The sequence below is a fragment of the Salvelinus alpinus genome, chromosome 20 (assembly GCF_045679555.1).
Source record: "Salvelinus alpinus chromosome 20, SLU_Salpinus.1, whole genome shotgun sequence".
Lineage (NCBI taxonomy): Eukaryota > Metazoa > Chordata > Actinopteri > Salmoniformes > Salmonidae > Salvelinus > Salvelinus alpinus.
In genome coordinates, this window is record NC_092105.1 from 363,014 (window position 1) to 387,043 (window position 24,030).

The window sequence follows — 24,030 nt, forward strand, 5'->3', positions numbered from 1 at the left end:
CACCCCACTACCACTATCAGATTAGAGCCATAAAGGAGACTAGACATCTAAACCCCACTACCACTATCAGATTAGAGCCATAAAGGAGACTAGACATCTACCACACCACTACCACTATCAGATTAGAGCCATAAGGGAGACTAGACATCTACTACCCCACTACCACTATCAGATTAGAGCCATAAAGGAGACTAAACATCTTTCACCCCACTACCACTATCAGATTAGAGCCATAACGGGGAAATCTACCACCCCAATACCACTATCATATTAGAGCCATAAGGGAGACTAGACATCTATTACCCCACTACCACTATCAGATTAGAGCCATAAGGGAGACTAGACATCTATTACCACACTACCACTATCAGATTAGAGCCATAAAGGAGACTAGACATCTATCACCCCACTACCACTATCAGATTAGATCCATAAAGGAGACTATTCATCGACCACTATCAGATTAGAGCCAAAAAGGAGACTATTCATCGACCACTAACAGATTAGAGCCATAAAGGAGACTAGACATCTACCACCCCACTACCACTATCAGATTAAAGCCATAAAGGAGAAATATACCACCCCACTACCACTATCAGATTAGAGCCATAAAGGAGACTAGACATCTATCACCCCACTACCACTATCAGATTAGAGCCATAAAGGAGACAAGACATCTATCACCCCACTACCACTATCAGATTAGAGCCATAAAGGAGACTAGACATCTATCATCCCACTACCACTATCAGATTAGAGCCATAAAGGAGACTAGACATCTACCACCCCACTACCACTATCAGATTAGAGCCATAAAGGAGACTAGACATCTACCACTATCAGATTAGAGCCATGAAGGAGACTAGACATCTATCACCCACTACCACTATCAGATTAGAGCCATAAGGGAGACTAGACATCTACCATCCCACTACCACTATCAGATTAGAGCCATAAAGGAGACTAGACATCTATCATCCCACTACCACTATCAAATTAGAGCCATAAAGGAGACTAGACATCTACCATCCCACTACCACTATCAGATTAGAGCCATAAAGGAGACTACACATCTACCACTATCAGATTAGAGCCATGAAGGGAGACTAGACATCTATCACTATCAGATTAGAGCCATAAAGGAGACTAGACATCTACCACCCCACTACCACTATCATATTAGAGCCATTAAGGAGACTAGACATCTATCACCCCACTACCACTATCATATTAGAGCCATAAATGAGACAAGACATCTATCACCCCACTACCACTATCAGATTAGAGCCATAAAGGAGACTAGACATCTACCACCCCACTACCACTATCAGATTAGAGCCATAAAGGAGATTAGACATCTACCACCCCACTACCACTATCAGATTAGAGCCATAAAGGAGACTAGACATCTACCACTATCGGATTAGAGCCATAAAGGAGACTAGACATCTACCACCCCACTACCACTATCAGATTAGAGCCATAAAGGAGATTAGACATCTACCACCCCACTACCACTATCAGATTAGAGCCATAAAGGAGACTATTCATCGACCACTATCAGATTAGAGCCAAAAAGGAGACTATTCATCGACCACTATCAGATTAGAGCCATAAAGGAGACTAGACATCTACCACCCCACTACCACTATCAGATTAAAGCCATAAAGGAGAAATATACCACCCCACTACCACTATCATATTAGAGCCATAAGGGAGACTAGACATCTATCACCCCACTACCACTATCAGATTAGAGCCATAAAGGAGCTGAGACATCTATCACCCCACTACCACTATCAGATTAGAGCCATAAAGGAGACAAGACATCTATTACCCCACTACCACTATCAGATTAGAGCCATAAAGGAGACTAGACATCTACCACCCCACTACCACTATCAGATTAGAGCCATAAAGGAGACTAGACATCTACCACTATCAGATTAGAGCCATAAGGGAGACTACACATCTATCACCCAACTACCACTATCAGATTAGAGCCATAAAGGAGACTAGACAACTACCACCCCACTACCACTATCAGATTAGAGCCATAAGGGAGACTAGACATCTACCACCCCACTACCACTATCAGATTAGAGCCATAAAGGAGACTAGACATCTACCAACCGACTACCACTATCAGATTGGAGCCATAAAGGAGATTAGACATCTACCAACCCACTACCACTATCAGATTAGAGCCATAAGGGAGACTAGACATCTATTACCCCACTACCACTATCAGATTAGAGCCATAAAGGAGACTAGACATCTACCACCCCACTACCACTATCATATTAGAGCCATAAAGGAGACTAGACATCTATCACCCCACTACCACTATCATATTAGAGCCATAAAGGAGACTAGACATCTATCATCCCACTACCACTATCAGATTAGAGCCATAAAGGAGACTATTCATCGACCACTATCAGATTAGAGCCATAAAGGAGACTAGACATCTACCACCCCACTACCACTATCAGATTAAAGCCATAAAGGAGAAATATACCACCCCACTACCACTATCATATTAGAGCCATAAAGGAGCCAAGACATCTATCACCCCACTACCACTATCAGATTAGAGCCATAAAGGAGACTAGACATCTATCATCCCACTACCACTATCAGATTAGAGCCATAAAGGAGACTAGACATCTACCACCCCACTACCACTATCAGATTAGAGCCATAAAGGAGACTAGACATCTACCACCCCACTACCACTATCAGATTAGAGCCATAAAGGAGACTAGACATCTACCACTATCAGATTAGAGCCATAAGGGAGACTACACATCTATCACCCAACTACCACTATCAGATTAGAGCCATAAAGGAGACTAGACATCTACCACCCCACTACCACTATCATATTAGAGCCATAAAGGAGACTAGACATCTATCACCCCACTACCACTATCATATTAGAGCCATAAAGGAGACTAGACATCTATCATCCCACTACCACTATCATATTAGAGCCATAAAGGAGACTAGACATCTATCATCCCACTACCACTATCAGATTAGAGCCATAAAGGAGACTATTCATCGACCACTATCAGATTAGAGCCAAAAAGGAGACTATTCATCGACCACTATCAGATTAGAGCCATAAAGGAGACTAGACATCTACCACCCCACTACCACTATCAGATTAAAGCCATAAAGGAGAAATATACCACCCCACTACCACTATCATATTAGAGCCATAAGGGAGACTAGACATCTATCACCCCACTACCACTATCAGATTAGAGCCATAAAGGAGCTGAGACATCTATCACCCCACTACCACTATCAGATTAGAGCCATAAAGGAGACAAGACATCTATCACCCCACTACCACTATCAGATTAGAGCCATAAAGGAGACTAGACATCTACCACCCCACTACCACTATCAGATTAGAGCCATAAAGGAGACTAGACATCTACCACTATCAGATTAGAGCCATAAGGGAGACTACACATCTATCACCCAACTACCACTATCAGATTAGAGCCATAAAGGAGACTAGACAACTACCACCCCACTACCACTATCAGATTAGAGCCATAAGGGAGACTAGACATCTACCACCCCACTACCACTATCAGATTAGAGCCATAAAGGAGACTAGACATCTACCAACCGACTACCACTATCAGATTGGAGCCATAAAGGAGATTAGACATCTACCAACCCACTACCACTATCAGATTAGAGCCATAAGGGAGACTAGACATCTATTACCCCACTACCACTATCAGATTAGAGCCATAAAGGAGACTAGACATCTACCACCCCACTACCACTATCATATTAGAGCCATAAAGGAGACTAGACATCTATCACCCCACTACCACTATCATATTAGAGCCATAAAGGAGGCAAGACATCTATCACCCCACTACCACTATCAGATTAGAGCCATAAAGGAGACTAGACATCTACCACTATCAGATTAGAGCCATAAGGGAGACTACACATCTATCACCCCACTACCACTATCAGATTAGAGCCATAAAGGAGACTAGACATCTACCACCCCACTACCACTATCATATTAGAGCCATAAAGGAGACTAGACATCTATCACCCCACTACCACTATCATATTAGAGCCATAAAGGAGACTAGACATCTATCATCCCACTACCACTATCAGATTAGAGCCATAAAGGAGACTATTCATCGACCACTATCAGATTAGAGCCAAAAAGGAGACTATTCATCGACCATTATCAGATTAGAGCCATAAAGGAGAAATATACCACCCCACTACCACTATCATATTAGAGCCATAAGGGAGACTAGACATCTATCACCCCACTACCACTATCAGATTAGAGCCATAAAGGAGACTAGACATCTACCACCCCAATACCACTATCAGATTAAAGCCATAAAGGAGAAATATACCACCCCACTACCACTATCATATTAGAGCCATAAGGGAGACTAGACATCTATCACCCCACTACCACTATCAGATTAGAGCCATAAAGGAGACTAGACATCTATCACCCCACTACCACTATCAGATTAGAGCCATAAAGGAGCCAAGACATCTATCACCCCACTACCACTATCAGATTAGAGCCATAAAGGAGACTAGACATCTATCATCCCACTACCACTATCAGATTAGAGCCATAAAGGAGACTAGACATCTACCACCCCACTACCACTATCAGATTAGAGCCATAAAGGAGACTAGACATCTACCACTATCAGATTAGAGCCACGAAGGAGACTAGACATCTATCACCCCACTACCACTATCAGATTAGAGCCATAAAGGAGACTAGACATCTATCATCCCACTACCACTATCAGATTAGAGCCATAAAGGAGACTAGACATCTACCACCCCACTACCACTATCAGATTAGAGCCAAAAAGGAGACTAGACATCTACCACTATCAGATTAGAGCCATGAAGGAGACTAGACATCTATCACCCCACTACCACTATCAGATTAGAGCCATAAAGGAGACTAGACATCTATCACCCACTACCACTATCAGATTAGAGCCATAAAGGAGACTAGACATCTACCAACCAACTACCACTATCAGATTGGAGCCATAAAGGAGATTAGACATCTACCAACCCACTACCACTATCAGATTAGAGCCATAAGGGAGACTAGACATCTATTACCCCACTACCACTATCAGATTAGAGCCATAAAGGAGACTAGACATCTACCACCCCACTACCACTATCATATTAGAGCCATAAAGGAGACTAGACATCTATCACCCCACTACCACTATCATAGCAGCAGACTTCCGGCGCCGAAAAGAGATGGCTGCCTCGCTTCGTGTTCCTTGGAAAATATGCAGTATTTTGTTTTTTTATGTGTTATTTCTTACATCGGTACCCCGGGTAATCTTAGGTTTCATTACATACAGTCGGGAGGAACTACTGAATATACGATTAACGTCAACTCATCATCGTTCCTACCAGGAATATGACTTTCCCGAAACGGATCCAGTGTTTTGCCTTCCACACAATACAATGGATCTGATCCCAGCCGGCGACCCTGTGCGACGCCGAAAAAGGGGAAAACGTGGCGGTCTCGTGGTCAGGCTTCGGAGACGGGCACATCGCGCTCCACTCCCTAGCATACTACTCGCCAATGTCCAGTCTCTTGACAATAAGGTTGATGAAATCCGAGCACGGGTAGCATTCCAGAGAGACATCAGGGATTGCAACGTGCTCTGCTTCACGGAAACATGGCTAACTCAAGGGACGCTAACGGAGTCGGTGCAGCCAGCTGGTTTCTTCATGCATCGCGCCGACAGAAACAAACATCTTTCCGGTAAGAAGAGGGGCGGGGGGGTATGCCTTATGATTAACGAGAAGTGGTGTGATCATCATAACAACACACAAGAACTCAAGTCGTTCTGTTCACCTGATCTAGAACTCCTCACAATCAAATGTCGACCGCATTATCTACCAAGGGAATTCTCTTCGATCATAATCACAGCCGTATACATTCCCCCCCAAGCAGACACATCGATGGCCCTGAACGAACTTTATCTGACTCTTTGTAAACTGGAAACCATACACCCTGAGGCTGCATTCATCGTAGCTGGGGATTTTAACAAGGCTAATCTAAAAACAAAACTCCCTAAATTCTATCAGCATATCGATTGTGCTACCAGGGCTGGAAAAACACTAGACCATTGTTATACTAATTTCCGCGACGCTTATAAGGCCCTCCCCCGCCCCCCTTTCGGAAAAGCTGACCACGACTCCATTTTGTTGATTCCAGCCTACAAACAAAAACTCAAACAACAAGCTCCCGCGCTCAGGTCTGTTCAACGCTGGTCCGACCAATCTGAATCCACGCTTCAAGACTGCTTCGATCACGCAGATTGGAATATGTTCCGCATCGCGTCCAACAACAATATTGACGAATATGCTGATTCGGTGAGCGAGTTCATTAGGAAGTGCATTGACGATGTCGTACCCACAGCAACGATAAAAACATTCCCAAACCAGAAACCGTGGATTGACGGCAGCATTCGCGTGAAACTGAAAGCGCGAACCACTGCTTTTAACCAGGGCAAGGTGACCGGAAGCATGACCGAATACAAACAGTGTAGCTATTCTCTCCGCAAGGCAATCAAACAGGCCAAGTCTCAGTACAGACACAAAATCGAGTCGAAATTCAACAGCTCAGACACAAGAGGTATGTGGCAGGGTCTACAGTCAATCACGGATTACAAAAAGAAAACCAGCCCCGTCGAGGACCAGGATGTCTTGCTCCCAGACAGGCTAAACAACTTTTTTGCCCGCTTTGAGGACAATACAGTGCCACTGACACGGCCCCCTACCAAAACCTGCGGGCTCTCCTTCACTGCAGCCGAGGTGAGTAAAACATTTAAACGTGTTAACCCTCGCAAGGCTGCAGGCCCAGACGGCATTCCCAGCCGCGTCCTCAGAGCATGCGCAGACCAGCTGGCTGGTGTGTTTACGGACATATTCAATCAATCCTTATCCCAGTCTGCTGTTCCCACATGCTTCAAGAGGGCCACCATTGTTCCTGTTCCCAAGAAAGCTAAGGTAACTGAGCTAAACGACTACCGCCCCGTAGCACTCACTTCCGTCATCATGAAGTGCTTTGAGAGACTAGTCAAGGACCATATCACCTCCACCCTACCGGACACCCTAGACCCACTCCAATTTGCTTACCGACCCAATAGGTCCACAGACGACGCAATCGCAACCACACTGCTCACTGCCCTAACCCATCTGGACAAGAGGAATACCCATGTGAGAATGCTGTTCATCGATTACAGCTCAGCATTTAACACCATAGTACCCTCCAAACTCGTCATCAAGCTCGAGACCCTGGGTCTCGACCCCGCCCTGTGCAACTGGGTCCTGGACTTCCTGACGGGCCGCCCCCAGGTGGTGAGGGTAGGTAACAACATCTCCACCCCGCTGATCCTCAACACTGGGGCCCCACAAGGGTGCGTTCTGAGCCCTCTCCTGTACTCCCTGTTCACCCACGACTGCGTGGCCATGCACGCCTCCAACTCAATCATCAAGTTTGCGGATGACACTACAGTGGTAGGCTTGATTACCAACAACGACGAGACGGCCTACAGGGAGGAGGTGAGGGCCCTCGGAGTGTGGTGTCAGGAAAATAACCTCATACTCAACGTCAACAAAACAAAGGAGATGATTGTGGACTTCAGGAAACAGCAGAGGGAGCACCCCCCTATCCACATCGACGGGTCAGTAGTGGAGAAGGTGGAAAGTTTTAAGTTCCTCGGTGTACACATCACGGACAAACTGAACTGGTCCACCCACACAGACAGCGTTGTGAAGAAGGCGCAGCAGCGCCTCTTCAACCTCAGGAGGCTGAAGAAATTCGGCTTGTCACCAAAAGCACTCACAAACTTCTACAGATGCACAATCGAGAGCATCCTGTCGGGCTGTATCACCGCCTGGTACGGCAACTGCTCCGCCCACAACCGTAAGGCTCTCCAGAGGGTAGTGAGGTCTGCAGAACGCATCACCAGGGGCAAACTACCTGCCCTCCAGGACACCTACACCACCCGATGTCACAGGAAGGCCATAAAGATCATCAAGGACAACAACCACCCAAGCCACTGCCTGTTCACCCCGCTATCATCCAGAAGGCGAGGTCAGTACAGGTGCATCAAAGCAGGGACCGAGAGACTGAAAAACAGCTTCTATCTCAAGGCCATCAGACTGTTAAACAGCCACCACTAACATTTAGCGGCCGCTGCCAACATACTGACTCAACTCCAGCCACTTTAAAAATGGGAATTGATGGAAATTATGTAAAAATGTACCACTAGCCACTTTAAGCAATGCCACTTAATACAATGTTTACATACCCTACATTACCCATCTCATATGTATATATACTGTACTCTATATCATCTACTGCATCTTGCCATCTTTATGCAATACATGTACCACTAGCCACTTTAAACTATGCCACTTTATGTTTACATACCCTACAGTACTCATCTCATATGTATATACCGTACTCTATACCATCTACTGCATCTGCCATGCCGTTCTGTACCACCACTCATCCATATATCTTTATGTACATATTCTTTATCCCTTTACACTTGTGTGTGTGTGTAAGGTAGTAGTGTGGAATTGTTAGGTTAGATTACTGTTGGTTATTACTGCATTGTCGGAACTAGAAGCACAAGCATTTCGCTACACTCGCATTGACATCTGCTAACCATGTGTATGTGACTAATAAAATTTGATTTGATTTGATTTGATTTGATTTGATATTAGAGCCATAAAGGAGACTAGACATCTATCATCCCACTACCACTATCAGATTAGAGCCATAAAGGAGACTATTCATCGACCACTATCAGATTAGAGCCAAAAAGGAGACTATTCATCGACCACTATCAGATTAGAGCCATAAAGGAGACTAGACATCTACCACCCCACTACCACTATCAGATTAAAGCCATAAAGGAGAAATATACCACCCCACTACCACTATCATATTAGAGCCATAAGGGAGACTAGACATCTATCACCCCACTACCACTATCAGATTAGAGCCATAAAGGAGACTAGACATCTATCACCCCACTACCACTATCAGATTAGAGCCATAAAGGAGACAAGACATCTATCACCCCACTACCACTATCAGATTAGAGCCATAAAGGAGACTAGACATCTATCATCCCACTACCACTATCAGATTAGAGCCATAAAGGAGACTAGACATCTACCACTATCAGATTAGAGCCATAAGGGAGACTACACATCTATCACCCAACTACCACTATCAGATTAGAGCCATAAAGGAGACTAGACATCTACCACCCCACTACCACTATCAGATTAGAGCCATAAGGGAGACTAGACATCTACCACCCCACTACCACTATCAGATTAGAGCCATAAAGGAGACTAGACATCTACCAACCGACTACCACTATCAGATTGGAGCCATAAAGGAGATTAGACATCTACCAACCCACTACCACTATCAGATTAGAGCCATAAGGGAGACTAGACATCTATTACCCCACTACCACTATCATATTAGAGCCATAAAGGAGACTAGACATCTACCACTATCAGATTAGAGCCACGAAGGAGACTAGACATCTATCACCCCACTACCACTATCAGATTAGAGCCATAAAGGAGACTACACATCTATCATCCCACTACCACTATCAGATTAGAGCCATAAAGGAGACTAGACATCTACCACCCCACTACCACTATCAGATTAGAGCCATAAAGGAGACTAGACATCTACCACTATCAGATTAGAGCCATGAAGGAGACTAGACATCTATCACCCCACTACCACTATCAGATTAGAGCCATAAAGGAGGCAAGACATCTATCACCCCACTACCACTATCAGATTAGAGCCATAAAGGAGACTAGACATCTATCATCCCACTACCACTATGAGATTAGAGCCATAAAGGAGAAAGATACCTCCCCACTACCACTATCATATTAGAGCCATAAGGGAGACTAGACATCTATCACCCCACTACCACTATCAGATTAGAGCCAAAAAGGAGACTATTTATCGACCACTATCAGATTAGAGCCATAAAGGAGACTAGACATCTACCACCCCACTACCACTATCAGATTAAAGCCATAAAGGAGAAAGATACCTCCCCACTACCACTATCATATTAGAGCCATAAGGGAGACTAGACATCTATCACCCCACTACCACTATCAGATTAGAGCCATAAAGGAGACTAGACATCTATCACCCCACTACCACTATCAGATTAGAGCCATAAAGGAGCCAAGACATCTATCACCCCAATACCACTATCAGATTAGAGCCATAAAAGAGACTAGACATCTATCATCCCACTACCACTATCAGATTAGAGCCATAAAGGAGACTAGACATCTACCACCCCACTACCACTATCAGATTAGAGCCATAAAGGAGACTAGACATCTACCACTATCAGATTAGAGCCACGAAGGAGACTAGACATCTATCACCCCACTACCACTATCAGATTAGAGCCATAAAGGAGACTAGACATCTATCACCCACTACCACTATCAGATTAGAGCCATAAGGGAGACTAGACATCTATCATCCCACTACCACTATCAGATTAGAGCCATAAAGGAGACTAGACATCTACCACCCCACTACCACTATCAGATTAGAGCCATAAAGGAGACTAGACATCTACCACTATCAGATTAGAGCCATGAAGGAGACTAGACATCTATCACCCCACTACCACTATCAGATTAGAGCCATAAAGGAGACTAGACATCTACCACCCTACTACCACTATCAGATTAGAGCCATAAAAGAGACTAGACATCTATCACCCCACTACCACTATCAGATTAGAGCCATAAAGGAGACTAGACATCTACCACCCCACTACCACTATCAGATTAGAGCCATAAAGGAGACTAGACATCTATCATCCCACTACCACTATCAGATTAGAGCCATAAAGGAGACTAGACATCTACCACCCCACTACCACTATCAGATTAGAGCCATAAATGAGACTAGACATCTACCACTATCAGATTAGAGCCATGAAGGAGACTAGACATCTATCACCCCACTACCACTATCAGATTAGAGCCATAAAGGAGACTAGACATCTATCACCCACTACCACTATCAGATTAGAGCCATAAGGGAGACTAGACATCTATTACCCCACTGCCACTATCAGATTAGAGCCATAAGGGAGACTAGACATCTACCACCCCACTACCACTATCAGATTAGAGCCATAAAGGAGACTAGACATCTACCAACCGACTACCACTATCAGATTGGAGCCATAAAGGAGATTAGACATCTACCAACCCACTACCACTATCAGATTAGAGCCATAAGTGAGACTAGACATCTATTACCCCACTACCACTATCAGATTAGAGCCATAAAGGAGACTAGACATCTACCACCCCACTACCACTATCAGATTAGATCCATAAAGGAGACTATTCATCTACCACTATCAGATTAGAGCCACGAAGGAGACTAGACATCTATCACCCCACTACCACTATCAGATTAGAGCCATAAAGGAGACTAGACATCTATCACCCACTACCACTATCAGATTAGAGCCATAAGGGAGACTAGACATCTATCATCCCACTACCACTATCAGATTAGAGCCATAAAGGAGACTAGACATCTACCACCCCACTACCACTATCAGATTAGAGCCATAAAGGAGACTAGACATCTACCACTATCAGATTAGAGCCATGAAGGAGACTAGACATCTATCACCCCACTACCACTATCAGATTAGAGCCATAAAGGAGACTAGACATCTACCACCCTACTACCACTATCAGATTAGAGCCATAAAGGAGACTAGACATCTACCACCCCACTACCACTATCAGATTAGAGCCATAAAGGAGACTAGACATCTACCAACCGACTACCACTATCAGATTGGAGCCATAAAGGAGATTAGACATCTACCAACCCACTACCACTATCAGATTAGAGCCATAAGTGAGACTAGACATCTATTACCCCACTACCACTATCAGATTAGAGCCATAAAGGAGACTAGACATCTACCACCCCACTACCACTATCAGATTAGAGCCATAAAGGAGACTATTCATCTACCACTATCAGATTAGAGCCATAAAGGAGACTAGACATCTACCACTATCAGATTAGAGCCATAAAGGAGACTAGACATCTATCACCCACTACCACTATCAGATTAGAGCCATAAGGGAGACTAGACATCTATCATCCCACTACCACTATCAGATTAGAGCCATAAAGGAGACTAGACATCTACCACCCCACTACCACTATCAGATTAGAGCCATAAAGGAGACTAGACATCTACCACTATCAGATTAGAGCCATGAAGGAGACTAGACATCTATCACCCCACTACCACTATCAGATTAGAGCCATAAAGGAGACTAGACATCTACCACCCTACTACCACTATCAGATTAGAGCCATAAAAGAGACTAGACATCTATCACCCCACTACCACTATCAGATTAGAGCCATAAAGGAGGCAAGACATCTATCACCCCACTACCACTATCAGATTAGAGCCATAAAGGAGACTACACATCTATCATCCCACTACCACTATCAGATTAGAGCCATAAAGGAGACTAGACATCTACCACCCCACTACCACTGTCAGATTAGAGCCATAAATGAGACTAGACATCTACCACTATCAGATTAGAGCCATGAAGGAGACTAGACATCTATCACCCCACTACCACTATCAGATTAGAGCCATAAAGGAGACTAGACATCTATCACCCACTACCACTATCAGATTAGAGCCATAAGGGAGACTAGACATCTATTACCCCACTGCCACTATCAGATTAGAGCCATAAGGGAGACTAGACATCTACCACCCCACTACCACTATCAGATTAGAGCCATAAAGGAGACTAGACATCTACCAACCGACTACCACTATCAGATTGGAGCCATAAAGGAGATTAGACATCTACCAACCCACTACCACTATCAGATTAGAGCCATAAGTGAGACTAGACATCTATTACCCCACTACCACTATCAGATTAGAGCCATAAAGGAGACTAGACATCTACCACCCCACTACCACTATCATATTAGAGCCATAAAAGAGACTAGACATCTACCACCCCACTACCACTATCATATTAGAGCCATAAAGGAGGCAAGACATCTATCACCCCACTACCACTATCAGATTAGAGCCATAAAGGAGGCAAGACATCTATCACCCCACTACCACTATCAGATTAGAGCCATAAAGGAGACTACACATCTATCATCCCACTACCACTATCAGATTAGAGCCATAAAGGAGACTAGACATCTACCACCCCACTACCACTGTCAGATTAGAGCCATAAATGAGACTAGACATCTACCACTATCAGATTAGAGCCATGAAGGAGACTAGACATCTATCACCCCACTACCACTATCAGATTAGAGCCATAAAGGAGACTAGACATCTATCACCCACTACCACTATCAGATTAGAGCCATAAGGGAGACTAGACATCTATTACCCCACTGCCACTATCAGATTAGAGCCATAAGGGAGACTAGACATCTACCACCCCACTACCACTATCAGATTAGAGCCATAAAGGAGACTAGACATCTACCAACCGACTACCACTATCAGATTGGAGCCATAAAGGAGATTAGACATCTACCAACCCACTACCACTATCAGATTAGAGCCATAAGTGAGACTAGACATCTATTACCCCACTACCACTATCAGATTAGAGCCATAAAGGAGACTAGACATCTACCACCCCACTACCACTATCATATTAGAGCCATAAAGGAGACTAGACATCTATCACCCCACTACCACTATCATATTAGAGCCATAAAGGAGACTAGACATCTATCATCCCACTACCACTATCAGATTAGAGCCATAAAGGAGACTATTCATCGACCACTATCAGATTAGAGCCAAAAAGGAGACTATTCATCGACCACTATCAGATTAGAGCCATAAAGGAGACTAGACATCTACCACCCCACTACCACTATCAGATTAAAGCCATAAAGGAGAAATATACCACCCCACTACCACTATCATATTAGAGCCATAAGGGAGACTAGACATCTATCACCCCACTACCACTATCAGATTAGAGCCATAAAGGAGACTAGACATCTATCACCCCACTACCACTATCAGATTAGAGCCATAAAGGAGACTAGACATCTACCACTATCAGATTAGAGCCATAAGGGAGACTACACATCTATCACCCAACTACCACTATCAGATTAGAGCCATAAAGGAGACTAGACATCTACCACCCCACTACCACTATCAGATTAGAGCCATAAGGGAGACTAGACATCTACCACCCCACTACCACTATCAGATTAGAGCCATAAAGGAGACTAGACATCTACCAACCGACTACCACTATCAGATTGGAGCCATAAAGGAGACTAGACATCTATCACCCCACTACCACTATCAGATTAGAGCCATAAGGGAGACTAGACATCTATTACCCCACTACCACTATCAGATTAGAGCCATAAAGGAGACTAGACATCTACCACCCCACTACCACTATCATATTAGAGCCATAAAGGAGACTAGACATCTATCACCCCACTACCACTATCATATTAGAGCCATAAAGGAGACTAGACATCTATCACCCCACTACCACTATCAGATTAGAGCCATAAAGGAGACTATTCATCGACCACTATCAGATTAGAGCCAAAAAGGAGACTATTCATCGACCACTATCAGATTAGAGCCATAAAGGAGACTAGACATCTACCACCCCACTACCACTATCAGATTAAAGCCATAAAGGAGAAATATACCACCCCACTACCACTATCAGATTAGAGCCATGAAGGAGACTAGACATCTATCACCCCACTACCACTATCAGATTAGAGCCATAAGGGAGACTAGACATCTATTACCCCACTGCCACTATCAGATTAGAGCCATAAGGGAGACTAGACATCTACCACCCCACTACCACTATCAGATTAGAGCCATAAAGGAGACTAGACATCTACCACCCGACTACCACTATCAGATTAGAGCCATAAAGGAGACTAGACATCTACCAACCCACTACCACTATCAGATTAGAGCCATAAGTGAGACTAGACATCTATTACCCCACTACCACTATCAGATTAGAGCCATAAAGGAGACTAGACATCTACCACCCCACTACCACTATCATATTAGAGCCATAAAAGAGACTAGACATCTACCACCCCACTACCACTATCATATTAGAGCCATAAAGGAGGCAAGACATCTATCACCCCACTACCACTATCAGATTAGAGCCATAAAGGAGGCAAGACATCTATCACCCCACTACCACTATCAGATTAGAGCCATAAAGGAGACTACACATCTATCATCCCACTACCACTATCAGATTAGAGCCATAAAGGAGACTAGACATCTACCACCCCACTACCACTGTCAGATTAGAGCCATAAATGAGACTAGACATCTACCACTATCAGATTAGAGCCATGAAGGAGACTAGACATCTATCACCCCACTACCACTATCAGATTAGAGCCATAAAGGAGACTAGACATCTATCACCCACTACCACTATCAGATTAGAGCCATAAGGGAGACTAGACATCTATTACCCCACTGCCACTATCAGATTAGAGCCATAAGGGAGACTAGACATCTACCACCCCACTACCACTATCAGATTAGAGCCATAAAGGAGACTAGACATCTACCAACCGACTACCACTATCAGATTGGAGCCATAAAGGAGATTAGACATCTACCAACCCACTACCACTATCAGATTAGAGCCATAAGTGAGACTAGACATCTATTACCCCACTACCACTATCAGATTAGAGCCATAAAGGAGACTAGACATCTACCACCCCACTACCACTATCATATTAGAGCCATAAAGGAGACTAGACATCTATCACCCCACTACCACTATCATATTAGAGCCATAAAGGAGACTAGACATCTATCATCCCACTACCACTATCAGATTAGAGCCATAAAGGAGACTATTCATCGACCACTATCAGATTAGAGCCAAAAAGGAGACTATTCATCGACCACTATCAGATTAGAGCCATAAAGGAGACTAGACATCTACCACCCCACTACCACTATCAGATTAAAGCCATAAAGGAGAAATATACCACCCCACTACCACTATCATATTAGAGCCATAAGGGAGACTAGACATCTATCACCCCACTACCACTATCAGATTAGAGCCATAAAGGAGACTAGACATCTATCACCCCACTACCACTATCAGATTAGAGCCATAAAGGAGACTAGACATCTACCACTATCAGATTAGAGCCATAAGGGAGACTACACATCTATCACCCAACTACCACTATCAGATTAGAGCCATAAAGGAGACTAGACATCTACCACCCCACTACCACTATCAGATTAGAGCCATAAGGGAGACTAGACATCTACCACCCCACTACCACTATCAGATTAGAGCCATAAAGGAGACTAGACATCTACCAACCGACTACCACTATCAGATTGGAGCCATAAAGGAGATTAGACATCTACCAACCCACTACCACTATCAGATTAGAGCCATAAGGGAGACTAGACATCTATTACCCCACTACCACTATCAGATTAGAGCCATAAAGGTGACTAGACATCTACCACCCCACTACCACTATCATATTAGAGCCATAAAGGAGACTAGACATCTATCACCCCACTACCACTATCATATTAGAGCCATAAAGGAGACTAGACATCTATCATCCCACTACCACTATCAGATTAGAGCCATAAAGGAGACTATTCATCGACCACTATCAGATTAGAGCCAAAAAGGAGACTATTCATCGACCACTATCAGATTAGAGCCATAAAGGAGACTAGACATCTACCACCCCACTACCACTATCAGATTAAAGCCATAAAGGAGAAATATACCACCCCACTACCACTATCATATTAGAGCCATAAGGGAGACTAGACATCTATCACCCCACTACCACTATCAGATTAGAGCCATAAAGGAGACTAGACATCTATCACCCCACTACCACTATCAGATTAGAGCCATAAAGGAGACTAGACATCTACCACTATCAGATTAGAGCCATAAGGGAGACTACACATCTATCACCCAACTACCACTATCAGATTAGAGCCATAAAGGAGACTAGACATCTACCACCCCACTACCACTATCAGATTAGAGCCATAAGGGAGACTAGACATCTACCACCCCACTACCACTATCAGATTAGAGCCATAAAGGAGACTAGACATCTACCAACCGACTACCACTATCAGATTGGAGCCATAAAGGAGATTAGACATCTACCAACCCACTACCACTATCAGATTAGAGCCATAAGGGAGACTAGACATCTATTACCCCACTACCACTATCAGATTAGAGCCATAAAGGTGACTAGACATCTACCACCCCACTACCACTATCATATTAGAGCCATAAAGGAGACTAGACATCTATCACCCCACTACCACTATCATATTAGAGCCATAAAGGAGACTAGACATCTATCATCCCACTACCACTATCAGATTAGAGCCATAAAGGAGACTATTCATCGACCACTATCAGATTAGAGCCAAAAAGGAGACTATTCATCGACCACTATCAGATTAGAGCCATAAAGGAGACTAGACATCTACCACCCCACTACCACTATCAGATTAAAGCCATAAAGGAGAAATATACCACCCCACTACCACTATCATATTAGAGCCATAAGGGAGACTAGACATCTATCACCCCACTACCACTATCAGATTAGAGCCATAAAGGAGACTAGACATCTATCACCCCACTACCACTATCAGATTAGAGCCATAAAGGAGCCAAGACATCTATCACCCCACTACCACTATCAGATTAGAGCCATAAAGGAGACTAGACATCTATCATCCCACTACCACTATCAGATTAGAGCCATAAAGGAGACTAGACATCTACCACCCCACTACCACTATCAGATTAGAGCCATAAAGGAGACTAGACATCTACCACTATCAGATTAGAGCCACGAAGGAGACTAGACATCTATCACCCCACTACCACTATCAGATTAGAGCCATAAAGGAGACTAGACATCTATCACCCACTACCACTATCAGATTAGAGCCATAAGGGAGACTAGACATCTATCATCCCACTACCACTATCAGATTAGAGCCATAAAGGAGACTAGACATCTACCACCCCACTACCACTATCAGATTAGAGCCATAAAGGAGACTAGACATCTACCACTATCAGATTAGAGCCATGAAGGAGACTAGACATCTATCACCCCACTACCACTATCAGATTAGAGCCATAAAGGAGACTAGACATCTACCACCCTACTACCACTATCAGATTAGAGCCATAAAAGAGACTAGACATCTATCATCCCACTACCACTATCAGATTAGAGCCATAAAGGAGACTAGACATCTACCACCCCACTACCACTATCAGATTAGAGCCATAAAGGAGACTAGACATGTACCACTATCAGATTAGAGCCATGAAGGAGACTAGACATCTATCACCCCACTACCACTATCAGATTAGAGCCATAAAGGAGACTAGACATCTATCACCCACTACCACTATCAGATTAGAGCCATAAGGGAGACTAGATATCTACCACCCCACTACCACTATCATATTAGAGCCATAAAGGAGACTAGACATCTATCACCCCACTACCACTATCATATTAGAGCCATAAAGGAGACTAGATATCTACCACCCCACTACCACTATCATATTAGAGCCATAAAGGAGACTAGACATCTATCACCCCACTACCACTATCATATTAGAGCCATAAAGGAGACTAGACATCTATCATCCCACTTCCACTATCAGATTAGAGCCATAAAGGAGACTAGACATCTACCATCCCACTACCACTATCAGATTAGAGTCATGAAGGAGACTAGACATCTACCACTATCAGATTAGAGCCATAAAGGAGGCAAGACATCTATCACCCCACTACCACTATCAGATTAGAGCCATAAAGGAGACTAGACATCTATCATCCCACTACCACTATCAGATTAGAGCCATAAAGGAGACTAGACATCTACCACTATCAGATTAGAGCCATGAAGGAGACTAGACATCTACCAACCCACTACCACTATCAGATTAGAGCCATAAGGGAGACTAGACATCTATCATCCCACTACCACTATCAGATTAGAGCCATAAAGGAGACTATACATCTACCACCCCACTACCACTATCAGATTAGAGCCATAAAGGAGACTAGACATCTACCACTATCAGATTAGAGCCATGAAGGAGACTAGACATCTACCAACCCACTACCACTATCAGATTAGAGCCATAAGGGAGACTAGACATCTATTACCCCACTACCACTATCAGATTAGAGCCATAAAGGAGACTAGACATCTACCACCCCACTACCACTATCATATTAGAGCCATAAAGGAGACTAGACATCTATCACCCCACTACCACTATCATGTTAGAGCCATAAAGGAGACTAGACATCTATCATCCCACTACCACTATCAGATTAGAGCCATAAAGGAGACTATTCATCGACCACTATCAGATTAGAGCCAAAAAGGAGACTATTCATCGACCACTATCAGATTAGAGCCATAAAGGAGACTAGACATCTACCACCCCACTACCACTATCAGATTAAAGCCATAAAGGAGAAATATACCACCCCACTACCACTATCATATTAGAGCCATAAGGGAGACTAGACATCTATCACCCCACTACCACTATCAGATTAGAGCCATAAAGGAGGCAAGACATCTATCACCCCACTACCACTATCAGATTAGAGCCATAAAGGAGACTAGACATCTATCATCCCACTACCACTATCAGATTAGAGCCATAAAGGAGACTAGACATCTACCACCCCACTACCACTATCAGATTAGAGCCATAAAGGAGACTAGACATCTACCACTATCAGATTAGAGCCATGAAGGAGACTAGACATCTATCACCCCTCTACCACTATCAGATTAGAGCCATAAAGGAGCCTAGACATCTATCACCCACTACCACTATCAGATTAGAGCCATAAGGGAGACTAGACATCTATTACCCCACTGCCACTATCAGATTAGAGCCATAAAGGACACTAGATATCTACCACCACACTACCACTATCATATTAGAGCCATAAAGGAGACTAGACATCTATCACCCCACTACCACTATCATATTAGAGCCATAAAGGAGACTAGACATCTATCATCCCACTACCACTATCAGATTAGAGCCATAAAGGAGACTAGACATCTACCATCCCACTACCACTATCAGATTAGAGCCATAAAGGAGACTACAACACATCTACCACTATCAGATTAGAGCCATGAAGGAGACTAGACATCTATCACCCCACTACCACTATCAGATTAGAGCCATAAAGGAGGCAAGACATCTATCACCCCACTACCACTATCAGATTAGAGCCATAAAGGAGACTAGACATCTATCATCCCACTACCACTATCAGATTAGAGCCATAAAGGAGACTATACATCTACCACCCCACTACCACTATCAGATTAGAGCCATAAAGGAGACTAGACATCTACCACTATCAGATTAGAGCCATGAAGGAGACTAGACATCTACCAACCCACTACCACTATCAGATTTGAGCCATAAGGGAGACTAGACATCTATTACCCCACTACCACTATCAGATTAGAGCCATAAAGGAGACTAGACATCTACCACCCCACTACCACTATCATATTAGAGCCATAAAGGAGACTAGACATCTATCATCCCACTACCACTATCATATTAGAGCCATAAAGGAGACTAGACATCTATCATCCCACTACCACTATCAGATTAGAGCCATAAAGGAGACTATTCATCGACCACTATCAGATTAGAGCCAAAAAGGAGGCTATTCATCGACCACTATCAGATTAGAGCCATAAAGGAGACTAGACATCTACCACCCCACTACCACTATCAGATTAAAGCCATAAAGGAGAAATATACCACCCCACTACCACTATCATATTAGAGCCATAAGGGAGACTAGACATCTATCACCCCACTACCACTATCAGATTAGAGCCATAAAGGAGGCAAGACATCTATCACCCCACTACCACTATCAGATTAGAGCCATAAAGGAGACTAGACATCTATCATCCCACTACCACTATCAGATTAGAGCCATAAAGGAGACTAGACATCTACCACCCCACTACCACTATCAGATTAGAGCCATAAAGGAGACTAGACATCTACCACTATCAGATTAGAGCCATGAAGGAGACTAGACATCTATCACCCCACTACCACTATCAGATTAGAGCCATAAAGGAGCCTAGACATCTATCACCCACTACCACTATCAGATTAGAGCCATGAAGGAGACTAGACATCTACCACTATCAGATTAGAGCCATGAAGGAGACTAGACATCTACCACCCCACTACCACTATCAGATTAGAGCCATAAAGGAGACTAGACATCTATCACCCCACTACCACTATCAGATTAGAGCCATAAAGGAGACTATACATCTACCACCCCACTACCACTATCAGATTAGAGCCATAAAGGAGACTAGACATCTACCACTATCAGATTAGAGCCATGAAGGAGACTAGACATCTACCAACCCACTACCACTATCAGATTAGAGCCATAAGGGAGACTAGACATCTATTACCCCACTACCACTATCAGATTAGAGCCATAAAGGAGACTAGACATCTACCACCCCACTACCACTATCATATTAGAGCCATAAAGGAGACTAGACATCTATCACCCCACTACCACTATCATATTAGAGCCATAAAGGAGACTAGACATCTATCATCCCACTACCACTATCAGATTAGAGCCATAAAGGAGACTATTCATCGACCACTATCAGATTAGAGCCAAAAAGGAGACTATTCATCGACCACTATCAGATTAGAGCCATAAAGGAGACTAGACATCTACCACCCCACTACCACTATCAGATTAAAGCCATAAAGGAGAAATATACCACCCCACTACCACTATCAGATTAGAGCCATAAAGGAGACTAGACATCTATCACTCCACTACCACTATCAGATTAGAGCCATAAAGGAGACTAGACATCTATCACCCCACTACCACTATCAGATTAGAGCCATAAAGGAGACTAGACATCTATCACCCCACTACCACTATCAGATTAGAGCCATAAAGGAGACTAGACATCTATCATCCCACTACCACTATCAGATTAGAGCCATAAAGGAGACTAGACATCTACCACCCCACTACCACTATCAGATTAGAGCCATAAAGGAGACTAGACATCTACCACTATCAGATTAGAGCCATGAAGGAGACTAGACATCTATCACCCCACTACCACTATCAGATTAGAGCCATAAAGGAGACTAGACATCTACCACCCTACTACCACTATCAGATTAGAGCCATAAAAGAGACTAGACATCTATCACCCCACTACCACTATCAGATTAGAGCCATAAAGGAGGCAAGACATCTATCATCCCACTACCACTATCAGATTAGAGCCATAAAGGAGACTAGACATCTACCACCCCACTACCACTATCAGATTAGAGCCATAAAGGAGACTAGACATCTATCATCCCACTACCACTATCAGATTAGAGCCATAAAGGAGACTAGACATCTACCACCCCACTACCACTATCAGATTAGAGCCATAAAGGAGACTAGACATCTACCACTATCAGATTAGAGCCATGAAGGAGACTAGACATCTATCACCCCACTACCACTATCAGATTAGAGCCATAAAGGAGACTAGACATCTATCACCCACTACCACTATCAGATTAGAGCCATAAGGGAGACTAGACATCTATTACCCCACTGCCACTATCAGATTAGAGCCATAAAGGAGACTAGATATCTACCACCCCACTACCACTATCATATTAGAGCCATAAAGGAGACTAGACATCTATCACCCCACTACCACTATCATATTAGAGCCATAAAGGAGACTAGACATCTATCATCCCACTACCACTATCAGATTAGAGCCATAAAGGAGACTAGACATCTACCATCCCACTACCACTATCAGATTAGAGCCATAAAGGAGACTACACATCTACCACTATCAGATTAGAGCCATGAAGGAGACTAGACATCTATCACCCCACTACCACTATCAGATTAGAGCCATAAAGGAGACTAGACATCTATCATCCCACTACCACTATCAGATTAGAGCCATAAAGGAGACTATACATCTACCACTATCAGATTAGAGCCATGAAGGAGACTAGACATCTATCACCCACTACCACTATCAGATTAGAGCCATAAGGGAGACTAGACATCTATTACCCCACTGCCACTATCAGATTAGAGCCATAAAGGAGACTAGACATCTACCACTATCAGATTAGAGCCATGAAGGAGACTAGCCATCTATCACCCACTACCACTATCAGATTAGAGCCATAAGGGAGACTAGACATCTATTACCCCACTGCCACTATCAGATTAGAGCCATAAAGGAGACTAGACATCTACCACCCCACTACCACTATCATATTAGAGCCATAAAGGAGACTAGACATCTATCCCCCCACTACCACTATCATATTAGAGCCATAAAGGAGACTAGACATCTATCATCCCACTACCACTATCAGATTAGAGCCATAAAGGAGACTAGACATCTACCACTATCAGATTAGAGCCATGAAGGAGACTAGACATCTACCACCCCACTACCACTATCAGATTAGAGCCATAAAGGAGACTAGACATCTACCACCCCACTACCACTATCAGATTGGAGCCATAAAGGAGATTAGACATCTACCAACCCACTACCACTATCAGATTAGAGCCATAAAGGAGACTAGACATCTATCACCCCACTACCACTATCAGATTAGAGCCATAAAGGAGACTAGACATCT